General features: G+C 34.4%; 1 protein-coding gene across 1 annotated transcript in view; it reads right to left on the reverse strand.

Annotated features, from left to right (window-relative positions):
• Positions 1-13430, reverse strand: part of LOC131030457 (endonuclease 2) — a 140765-nt gene that overhangs the window by 64957 nt on the left and 62378 nt on the right. The window lies entirely within an intron of this gene.

Genomic DNA, 13430 nt, shown 5'->3' on the forward strand with positions numbered 1-13430 from the left:
TTCTAGGATGGAAATTAGAGGTGGTGTTTTATTCATGATTCATTCCATTGGAAAATTAAAACTTTTTATCAAATTTAGGAAATTTATCAAAAAAGGAGAAAAAGGTATGTCTCTTCTCATGCAAGAGGCAAAATGGGGGTAAGGAGATGGATTTGTACATTCAATTTTTGAATAGATTATATAATCTCCATCTAGACCTCTAGCATACTCCCGTTGGAGTATGATGAATAGTTCAAGGATTTAAAATGAACATGAGTTCATAAAAACAAGGTGATATCAAACACACAAACAATAATAGGAATGATTAGGATTCATAAGAAGGGTATAGCTTGAGGAGTCTCCTTGTTGGAGACTTATTTTATGTTTTATTTCTATTAAGTTTTATTTTATGCTTTTTAAGTTTCGGTTCTCCATATTTTATTTGAAAATATTTTGTAAATTTTTAATTTAGCAAACAACTTTAATTAGTTAAGGAATAATTGGACTTCTTAACTATATCTTAAGTTATAGTACCTAATCCTTTATACTTCAAGTAATTTAGTCAAGGATGACATCAAGTGGTTAAAATATTGGATTCCAAAATTAATATCCAAGGTGGAATTCTAAGTAGTCACTCTTTTTCTTCCACTATTTGGCTTCTAATAAGAATTTCTAAGTTGTTATCTAAATATTTATCTTCTTAAGAAGATTGTTATTGTATTGCTAATAAGGAGCCAATTAGTATTAATTGTCTCATATGTTAGTTTAAGCTATACTTATATACTTTAAAAAGTAGCTTACAAATACAATTTTAAAAATAATCTCTAGAAGGAAAAAATTAATAGACACCACAAAATTAAGTACTAAAAAAAGATTAATCTTCATAAATTCTAGGGCTATTTTGAAAAAAAAAACATGTACAATGATTATAGTTTGCATTCTCTTCATTCTTGATCTATATTAGCATTAACATAAGTGGTTTCTAAATAGGTCCTCTCTCATCTTGTGCCATTAAAGTAGTTGTTATGTTAACTCCTATTCATTATGTAATATTCTTCATTTATTCCTAATGGTTTGCACCAATTAAATACAATTTTGGTTGGGGCTACACACACACATACGTACATACATACATACATACATACACACATACATATACATATATAGATGCACATACATATGCATATATATACATGTATATACATACATACATACATACATACACACATACATACACACACATCCACACACACACACACACACATATATATATGTATGTATGTATAAATATACATACATACATACATATATACATATATATACATATATATATGTATATATGTATGTATGTATACATACATACATACATACATACATACATACATATATATATGTATATGTATGTATGTATGTATGTATGTATACATACATACATACATACATATATATATATATATATACATATATATATGTATGTATGTATGTATATATATACATACATATATATATATATGTATATATGTATATATATACATACATACATATATACATATATATATATACATATATACATACATATATGTATATATATACATATATATACATATATACATATATACATATATGTATATATGTATGTATGTATGTATATGTATACATATACATACATACATACATATATACATATATATATATATATATATATATGTATATATGTATATATGTATATATATACATATATGTATGTATATATGTATGTATGTATGTATATAGATACATATATGTATATAGATACATATATGTATATATATACATATATGTATATATATACATATATGTATCTATATACATATATGTATATATATACATATATGTATCTATATACATACATACATACATATATACATATATATGTATGTATGTATATATATACATATATACATACATATATATTAGTGTGTGTCTATATATATATATAGGCACACACATATATATACATACATATATGATTTACATCAATATCCAGTTTGAGGAGAATCGAATCTATAGAGCACTAATTTTTCAATCCCGATCCACATTCCTGAAAACACTATATAGTAAAGTTTATTTTACCACTACTACATAGTGCCCATACAATTACAAAATTGGGCATGATTCATTCTATCACTGCTACATAATGCCCTTACAATGTTAAAATTGGGCAAAACTACTGAGAAATCACCTATTACATATCGAAACCATACAAACTTTCACAAAAGAGAGGGGGAATGATATTCCACCCACTCAAAAAACATCTTGTCTATAGAAAGAGAGAAGAAAAAGTAGAGTGTTGTCTGGTTGTCGGGTTGGCTCCTTACTCCTCATCGGATTCAAAAGCCTCCTCACGAGCTGCTCGTGCCGCCATAGCTCTCGCAATCACTTGACATTCTGAGCTGCACAATGCATGAGTCTAGCCAGTTGCTATCTCCTCAACATCTCTATAGTCATCTGGAATCCACTCCTACCCAAGCCCTAGCCCCCAGTCATTTTCTCCCATCTCAAACCCTTTCTCATTGATGCCAATGTCTCTGCATTGAATTAATCCTTCCTCATGCACATAGTTTGCAAAACTCCCACCCTTGGGGCCGACCTCAATGCTTGTGATTTGAAGAATGAGGGTAATGTTTCGATTCTTCTCAAGCCAACTTTGCTATAGCCTCTTAGGTTCTAGGGTCTACACAATCACAAATAAGCTGACTTCTACACCATTTCCCATGGACATGTAGTAATTTTGCGCCATTGGGATACAAAAGTTCCCATCAACGTTGTCCAGTGCCGCATCAATCTCACCCAAAAAGGCATGTTGAAAGACCATTTGGCATGCCCTCTTCGCTCGTTGCTTGCTCACCCCCATGTAGACCAACATCGCCAAGAACATAGCAAGGATATCTACACTAACCCAGTATTAGTGATATGCCTTCATAAATTCCTCCCCCAAGATCTTTTTTTACAATGTGTAGAACTAGAGGGTAGATTGTCTCCCTGATAGAGAGTAGCTGCTTATCCAACACCTCCCCTAAAACGCCATATGTTGTTTCACAGTCTCAAGCATAATGGGTGTATCCATTTCAATAACTCATAGCGAATCGACCACCCTTTAGCTCCAGCAAGAGAAAATTGAGACTCTTAGTGTCACAACCCTCCTTTATCACTTTTTGATTTGATACAATACTATTATATTTTTGGTTGAGCTATTAAAATAAAATAAAAATGATTGAATAAATATTACAAAAGAACAAAAATGAACACACACACACACACTTGGAAAATATAATTATTTTTATTTTTATTTTTTCCACTCCCAATTATGGCACATGTTGTAGGAGGAATTAGAAGCTTCTAGAGGAATCTTCAATGCCTTGCATGCAACTCCCCCACTAGGTTTTTTAATCAATTTGCATGAGTCCAATATTGGAAAAGAATCCCACTCTTAATTAATTTCTCTAGATAGTGGAATTAAGAGATTTTTCTTCTAAATTGTATGCAAGTTTCAAAGAAGGGAGTTGATTATGTGTTGAAGAAAATTTTCCAAGTTTCCTTGTTGTTAGTAGTAGGATCTTCTTTGGTAGACTCATTTTCGTTGTAGGATTGCTAAGTTGTTCTTGAAGATTTTTCTCAAGTTGCAAGGAAGGATCAAAAAGGATAGCTAGAGGATTCAACATCAAGCTTCGATAAGCCAGGTTCTCTTCTTTGTCATCTCTCATTTACATATGAGAAATTTATATTATAAAAAAAAATAGCTTCTAGATCTTCTTTTATAATTTTTTTTTTTTTATTAGATTGTAAATCTTTTTTTTCTTATTTAGGGATAAATATTGATAAAAGTATTTTCATATATTGCATGCAAAAGATAACTTTATTATTTATTTAATTCTCTTTAGAAAATAGATATCAGATCTTGCTTTTGCTTTTCCAAAAGATTTATTTCTTTTATCTGTGCAAAAAGAAAAAAATCATATTCTCCTTATTTAAATTTCTTTTTTTCTGAGATTAAAACTCTTCTCTGTGTGATTAAATGATATGAATCTTAATCTTTATTATTCTTCTCTCGAATTCATTTATCTGGCTCTTTGAATGGAAATTTGAAAGAAAATCTCATTCTTTAAATAAATCCCTCTCTGTGAATGTAGGAATAAATCCCTCTCTGTGAGTGTAGGAATAAATCCCTCTTTGTGAATGTAGAAATAAATCCCTCTGTGGAAAAAGAGGTATAAAACTCTCTGTGAATATTAGTTGAATAAAATCTCTCTGTGAATAGTTCTCTAGTTCTCTGTGTTATCTCATCCTTGTGTATAAATTCTTATTCTTATTTGTTTTACATTAACATTTCTGTTACACATATATTTGTTTATATATTGCTCTCTTATGCTATCAAATAAACTAAGAAACCATATCCATATATATATAATACTTCGCAAATATTAAAACCTTAACAAAAAAAATGTATTCAAATTAACGCGCACCGTTATCGAAAAAAATTATTATGGTGGTCAACGCATGGGAGGCGGAGTAACCGCCGGGACGGCAGTACCGGTAACTGCTGGGGTAGTGGTACCCTCCACTACCCCTGTGGTCACTGTCACGACAGTGGCCGCAGGGGGAGTGGAGTGGCCCACTGTGTCCCGTCAACCCTGCGGGCCTGCACCTGCAGGACCGCAGGGGTGATGGGACCAGTGGTCCCCACCCCGCCTATTTACTATTAAAAAAACAAATTCGCTTATCATTTTTTTTTGTAATTAGATTTTTTTTCATATATTCTTTTTAAATTGCAAATTGGAATTGTTAGTAATTACTTTGGGTTAAATTTTAAGTTAATTTCTAATAATTGTTTTAGTTAAATTTTAAGTTAATAAATTAGGATTATTGTGTAATAGATTTGAAATTTAAAATTATTGTGAATAATTGGAATCTCTCAATCCATTTGAGGATTTATTGGATTACTTGGTTGGTGATTTTAGGCTCACTTAAACAATTAATTTTATTATTATGATTTGATCCAAAATTTCCAAAAGTATAAACTAATTGCTCATTTTGAACTGGTAACTCTATAATTAATTATTCTCACGATAGAAGTAAACATTGCTTAATTTTGTATGTAAATGACACTATTTTTGCATCATACGCATTACTTATATATTAATTTGCATTCATTGATGAGCAAGTTACATTTTCATCATCTTCATGCAAGTTACATGTTTTAATATGTGAGTTCATAATTGTCATTATCATACCATTATATATTAATTAGTTTAGTTGTAGAAGAATGGTATTTTTTTTATCAAATGGTACTTGAATGCCATCGAAGTAGTTGTTCAAATAATTAAACTTCGCAATGTCTAATTATGTACATTAATTTCGTGATTATTTTCAAGCATGATGTTTTCATAGCTTCTTAGTTAGAAAACTAAATAAAGGAAGTCGGAAAAACCAAAACCTAGCAGCGTTCGGTATATACAGTGCCTCCGGGTCACGCTTACGGGTAATGCCGTCGTGTTGAACTACTGCACTTAACGCCTAATAAAGTTGCATCAACGACGTCTGTGGCATCGTCCCTATAAATCGTCGGGGAGTAATAAGGGACACTTGGAAGTTAAAAATCTAAGGGGCGGGTAATCCCCCTTGGATCGATAATCTAATAAGATAATCCTTAAATGATTTTACATCCGTTGAGTTAAACCATAGTAAACCCCTGATAGGGTTGATTGAATGAAATGCTTTTATGAAATTGATTTAATCTTGAAGAGATATTGGCAATTGACAATTTGGTCAAGGGTGACGCTTATGATAGGTATTTAAGATCTAGTTGTTTAGGCCACAAGCAATAGGCCATCTTGAGCCTTTGCTTAAGTGCTACCACCGTGGGTAGCAACCGTAGAGAAACTGTATGGGACATTGACCCTAGAAAGGGTTGCGTACCCACAAATCAGTTTAAATCATACCATAGAGTAGAAAATAGAACTACATACTTTACGCCTTGATCCCGTGCTGAAACGGGTATGTAGGCAGTCTTGGGACAGAGTTGTCCCTAGTACTCAGGCGTTCATGGGTGGGGTCTAGGCTTGGTAAGAAGAAGGATTGAGTAGAATCCTAATTTCAAAGATAAGTATAATGAAAAGGAAAAAGTAATTCAATGCATACTCGGAAGGAATCCCGTATGGATTCGCTTGACTTCCGGAGGCTTTAAACCAAATTCCGAGGTAGAATTCAAGCTCGTATTATGTTGTTTAATTACTCCTAAGGACAACGACCTCGATGCACTCCTATTAGAAGAGTGTAGTACTTAGTGAGTGGCTCAGGACCCGAATGGTCCCAATGAGTCTAAGTCTCTGGCCAGAGCACCCCCTATCCTAAATGGATAGATGCCTACCTCGTATGGGTAGATGCCTATCCCGTATTGGATAGATGAAACCTCCTGCCCCATATGGATAGATGCCTAACCCGTATGGTTAGATGCTCATCCTGGATGGACGAATGCCTAATCCTAATGGATGGATGCCCAGAGTATGTGATTGAATCAAACACAAATGATTAAATTAAACAAAAAAAAAGAATGCCCAAATTTTGTTGGGTTAATCATGGTGGGTTATTACATGTGGTATCAGAGCAAAGGTTCAAATCTAGGCCTTGTGCTCACTTCAACTTACACAAGTAAGGGAATGTTTTGCTATGGTAGAAATTAAATTTTAAAAATCTTAAATCAAGAATTAACTAAGTGTTTGCCGAGGGCAAGGGTACAATTTCCTGAGTTTGAAACAAGGGTAGATCTCTATGTGGCACCCCTAGGATTATATGATGTAATTATTGGAATGAGTTGGTTAACAGATCATCAAGCTAATGTAGATTGCTATAACAAAGTTGTTGAATGCTTGGATGATGGGGGGAAAAGGGTCAAAATCCAAGGAAAGTTTAACCCCCTTAATATAGAAACCATATCAGCCATGCAATTAAAGAAGGAAGAAGGAGAGGAGGCCTAATCTATATGGTTGAAATTGATGAAGGAAAAGAGGAAAATACCCCAACCTTTGAAAATACGCCTTTCTTAAAGGAATTCAAGGATGTATTTCCAGAAGAGTTACCCGGCTTACCCCCTAAAAGGAAGTTTGACTTTTCTATCGACGTACTACCGAGAGCTGAACTAGTATCAAGGGCACCTTACCGGATGAACACAACTGAATTACAAGAACTCAAAATGCAATTAGAGGAGCTCTTAGCTAAGGGATTAATAAGGCCAAGTGTATCACCATGGGGAGCGCTAGTCTTGTTTGTTAAGAAGAAGGATGGAACCTTAAGACTACACATCGACTATAGAATGTTGAACAAGGTCACAATAAAGAATAGGTATCCCCTACCTCGAATAGAGGATCTTTTTGACCAAATGAAAAGAGCAGTATTTTTCTCGAAGATAGACCTCGGATCAGGATATCATCAACTCAGAATTAAGGAGGAGGACATTTCGAAGACAACTTTCAGTACTAGATATGGGCATTATGAATTCATAGTAGTTCCTTTTGGTGTAACCAATGCCCCAGCTGCATTTATGAACCTAATGAATATTGTACTCCATGACTACTTGGACAAATTTGTTTTAGTATTTTTGGATGACATATTGATTTACTCTAGGAATGAGGAGGAACATTTAGTACACCTACAAATTTTTTTGCAAAGGTTGAGGGAACATAAGTTATATGGGAAATTGTCGAAATGCGCCTTCTTCGAGGAAAAGATTCACTACCTTGGGCATATAATATCAAAGGAAGAAATAGCAGTTGATCCAGATAAGATAAAGGAAATAGTAGAATGGCCGATCCCTAAAAACGTTTCAGAGGTAAGAAGCTTTATGGGGCTAGTAGGTTACTATAGGAGGTTTGTGGAAGGATTCTCTAAGATAGAAAACCCCATCACCTCATTACAGAGGAAGGGTAAAAGGTTTGTGTGGACAGTATAAAGTGATAAGGCATTCCAAATTTTGAAAGGGAAACTAACTTCAACACCATTCTAAAAGTACCAGATCCGAATGGACACTTCATAGTCATAACTGACGCTTCTATTGAAGGTTTAGGAGGAGTACTTGTCCAAGATGAAGGGGTAGTATCTTACGAATCCAGGAAGCTAAAGACTCATGAAGTTAATTATTCACCCCACGACTTAGAGTTAGTAGCGATTGTGCATGCCCTATAGAAATGGAGACACTTCTTACTAGGGAAGCCCTTTGAGTTAAAGTCAGATAACCAAGGACTAAAGTACATCTTTACCCAACCCCACTTAAATGCCATACAAAGAAGGTGGTTAGAATTTATAAGTGAATATGATTTTGAAATTAAATATATTAAGGGGAAGGAAAATAGGGTGACAGATGTTTTAAGTAGGAGGAGACACTTGATGACTATAGCAACATCCAAAACTTCTTTCAAAAGGAAAGTAATGGATGAGCAGGGGCATGACCCATGGTATGAGCAAGTCAAATTGACTTTAGAATACGATCCAACCGATCCTAAGGTTGAAAGGTATACATTAGATGAAGATGGGTTGCTCAGATACAATAATAGAATCTATATTCCTAATTCAGGAGACTTAAAGGAAGTAGTCTTGTCAGAGGCTCACAATGCCCCCTTTTCAGGGCACCCAGGAGTTAACAAACTTTATGCAGACCTAAAGAAGTTATACTTTTGGCAAGGGATGAAGAATGACATAGTCAAATATGTGGCTAAATGTTTGGAGTGTCAAAGAGTAAAGGCAAAACATAGACATCCAGCTGGATTGTTACAGTTACATGATGTACCTCAACACAAGTGGCAAGTTATTAGCATGGATTTTGTGCAAGGGTTACCCATGTCACCTTCTAGGCATGATGCAATAATGGTGGTAATTGACAAACTCACTACGGTGGCACACTTTATACTAGGGAATCTGACGGATGATGCACCTACCTTGGCTAGGCGCTTTGTTAAGGAAATATTTAGGTTGCATGGAATACTAGAGAAGATCATATCAGATAGAGATGCTAGATTCACTTCAAGGTTTTGGACAATTCTTCAATTAGCTCTAGGAACTCAACTAAATTCTAGCACTACATACCATCCTGAAACCGACGGCCAAACAGAAAGGACAAATCAGATTTTGGAAGACCTACTTCGCATGTACTGCATGGACAAATAGAAGAAATGGGAAGAGTACCTACCTCTAGTAGAGTTTTCTTACAATAATATATATCAAACATCTTTGGGAATGACACCTTTCGAAGCATTGTACGGTAGGCCATGTCGAACACCTTTGAGTTGGGATAGTCTTGAAGATAGAGTAATTGTTGGGCCAGATATGTTGAAGGAGATGGAAAGGAAAACAAAGGAAATTAGGCAGAGATTGAAGGAAGCCTCAGATAGGCAGAAAAGTTATGCAGACAAGAACAGGACACCAAGGGAGTTTGAGGTGGGAGAGAAATTCTTCCTAAGGGTTAGGCCACACAAGAGTTCCATAAGGTTTGGGAAAAAGACTAAGCTTGCACCTCGTTATGTTGGACCCTTTGAAATATTGGAAAGGATTAATCCAGTTGCATATCGGTTGGCCTTACCTCCCCAGTTGAGCCGAATCCATGATGTCTTCCATGTATCTCTTCTTAAAAAGTATGTACCCGATGAGAAACATATTTTGAATTGGGATGCCTTACAGGTCCAGGAAATGGGAGGAATAATGATAGAGCCATTCAAAATCTTGGAGAGGCGCCAGTGCCAATTGCGCAACAGAGAGGTTGATCAATGCAAAGTACAATGGAACCAGTATGATGAAAAGAATGCCACGTGGGAGGATACTAGGGAGATGCAACAGTTGTTTTCTTTTTTGTTTTAACTAATCATGAACTATAGACTCTTTTGGATACATTCAATAAGTGCATTGGGACGATGCACAAATTAAGGGGGGGAGGATGTCACAACCCTCCTTTATCACTTTTTGATTTGATACAATCCTATTATATTTTTGGTTGAGCTATTAAAAAAAATAAAAATGATTGAATAAATATTACAAAAGAACAAAAATGAAGACACACACACACACTTGGAAAATATAATTATTTTTATTTTTTAATTTTTCCACTCCCAATTATGGCACATGTTGTAGGAGGAATTAGAAGCTTCTAGAGGAATCTTCAATGCCTTGCATGTAACTTCCCCACTAGGTTTTTTAATCAATTTGCATGAGTCCAATATTGGAAAAGAATCCCACTCTTAATTAATTTCTCTAGATAGTGGAATTAAGAGATTTTTCTTCTAAATTGTATGCAAGTTTCAAAGAAGGGAGTTGATTATGTGTTGAAGAAAATTTTCCAAGTTTCCTTGTTGTTAGTAGTAGGATCTTCTTTGGTAGACTCATTTTCGTTGTAGGATTGCTAAGTTGTTCTTGAAGATTTTTCTCAAGTTGCAAGGAAGGATAAAAAAGGATAGCTAGAGGATTCAACATCAAGCTTTGATAAGCCAGGTTCTCTTCTTTGTCATCTCTCATTTACATATGAGAAATTTATATTATAAAAAAAAAAAATAGCTTCTAGATCTTCTTTTATAATTTTTTTTTTTTTATTAGATTGTAAATCTTTTTCTTCTTATTTAGGGATAGATATTGATAAAAGTATTTTCATATATTGCATGCAAAAGATAACTTTATTATTTATTTAATTCTCTTTAGAAAATAGATATCAGATCTTGCTTTTGCTTTTCCAAAAGATTTCTTTCTTTTATCTGTGCAAAAAAAAAAAATCATATTCTCCTTATTTAAATTTCTTTTTTTCTGAGATTAAAACTCTTCTCTCTTAATCTTTATTATTCTTCTCTCGAATTCATTTATCTGGCTCTTCGAATGGAAATCTGAAAGAAAAACTCATTCTTTAAATAAATCCCTCTTTGTGAATGTAGGAATAAATCCCTCTCTGTGAATGTAGAAATAAATCCCTCTGTGTGGAAAAAGAGGTATAAAACTCTCTGTGAATATTAGTTGAATAAAATTTCTCTGTGTTATCTCATCCCTATGTATAAATTCTTATTCTTATTTGTTTTACATTAACATTTTTGTTACACATATATTTGTTTATATATTGCTCTCTTATGCTATCAAATAAACTAAGAAACCATATATATATATATATATATATACTTCGCAAATATTAAAACCTTAACAAAAAAAACGTATTCGAATTAACACACACCGTTATCGAAAACAAATTATTATGGTGGTCAACCCATGGGAGGTAGAGTAATCGCTAGGACAGCGGTACCGGTAATTGCCGGGGGCAGTGGTACCCTCCACTACCCTTGCGGTCACTGTCATGGTAGTGGCCGCAGGGGGAGTGGAGGGGCCCACGGTGTCCCCTCAACCCTGCGGGCCTGCACCTGCAGGACTGCAGGGGTGATGGAACCAGTGGTCCCCACCCCCCCTATTTACTATTAAAAAAACAAATTCGCTTATCATTTTTTTTTGTAATTAGATTTTTTTTCATATATTCTTTTTAAATTGCAAATTGGAATTGTTAGTAATTACTTTGGGTTAAATTTTAGTGACCGCAAGGGTAGTGGAGGGGCCCACGATGTCCCCTCAACCCTGTGGGCCTGCACCTGCAGGACCGCAGGGGTGATGGAACCAGTGGTCCCCACCCCCCCATTTACTATTAAAAAAACAAATTCGCTTATCATTTTTTTTTGTAATTAGATTTTTTTTCATATATTCTTTTTAAATTGTAAATTGGAATTGTTAGTAATTACTTTGGGTTAAATTTTAAGTTAATTGCTAATAATTGTTTTAGTTAAATTTTAAGTTAATAAATTAGGATTATTGTGTAATAGATTTGAAATTTAAAATTATTGTGAATAATTGGAATCTCTCAATCCATTTGAGGATTTATTGGATTACTTGGTTGGTGATTTTAGGCTCACTTAAAACAATTAAGTCTTATTATTATGATTTGATCCAAAATTTTCAAAAATATAAACTAATTGCTCATTTTGAACTAGTAACTCTATAATTAATTATTCTCACGATAGAAGTAAACATTGCTTAATTTTGTATGTAAATGACACTATTTTTGCATCATACGCATTACTTATATATTAATTTGCATTCATTGATGAGCAAGTTACATTTCCATCATCTTCATGCAAGTTACATGTTTTAATATGTGAGTTCATAATTGTCATTATCATACCATTATATATTAATTAGTTTAGTTGTAGAAGAATGGTATTTCTTTTTATCAAATGGTACTTGAATGCCATCGAAGTAGTTGTTCAAATAATTTAACTTCACAATGTCTAATTATGTACATTCATTTCGTGATTATTTTCAAGCATGATGTTTTCATAGCTTCTTAGTTAGAAAACTAAATAAAGGAAGTCGGAAAAACCAAAACCTAGCAGCATTCGGTATATACAGTGCCTCTGGGTCACGCTTACGGGTAATGCCGTTATGTTGAACTACTGCACTTAACGCCTAATAAAGATGCATCAACGACGTCTGTGGCATCATCCCTATAAACATCGGGGAGTAATAAGGGACACTTGGAAGTAAAAAATTCAAGGGGCGTGTAATCCCCCTTGGATCGATAATCTAATAAGATAATCCTAAAATGATTTTACATCCGCTGAGTTAAACCATAGTAAACCCCTGATAGGGTTGATTGAATGAAATGCTTTTATGAAATTGATTTAATCTTGAAGAGATATTGGCGATTGACAATTTGGTCAAGGGTGACGCTTATGATAGGTATTTAAGATCTAGTTGTTTAGGCCACAAGCAATAGGCCATCTTAAGCCTTTGCTTAAGTGCTACCACCATGGGTAGCAACCGCAGAGAAACTGTCTGGGGCATTGACCCTAGAAAGGGTTGCGTACCCACAAATCAGTTTACATCAAACCATAGAGTAGAAAATAGAACTACATACTTTACGCCTTGATCCCGTGCCGAAACGGGTATGTAGCAGTCTTTGGATGGAGTTGTCCCTAATACTCAGGCGTTCGTGGGTGGGGTCTAGGCTTGGTAAGAAGAAGGATTGAGTAGAATCCTAATTTGAAAGATAAGTATAATGAAAAGGAAAAAGTAATTCAATGCATACTCGGAAGGAATCCCGTATGGATTCGCTTGACTTCTCGAGGCTTTAAGCCAAATTTCGAGGCGGAATTCAAGCTCGTATTATGTTGTTTAATTACTCCTAAGGACGACGACCTCGGTGCATTCCTATTAGAAGAGTGTAGTATTTAGTGAGTGGCTCAGGAGTCGAATGGTCCCGATGAGTCTAAGTCTCTGGCCAGAGCATCCCCTATCCTAAATGGATAGATGCCTACCCCATATGGGTAGATGCCTATCCCATATTGGATAGATGAAACCTCCTGCCCCGTATGGACAAATGCCTAACCCGTATGGTTAGATGCTCATCC

Source organism: Cryptomeria japonica, chromosome 7 (genome assembly GCF_030272615.1).
Source record: "Cryptomeria japonica chromosome 7, Sugi_1.0, whole genome shotgun sequence".
Lineage (NCBI taxonomy): Eukaryota > Viridiplantae > Streptophyta > Pinopsida > Cupressales > Cupressaceae > Cryptomeria > Cryptomeria japonica.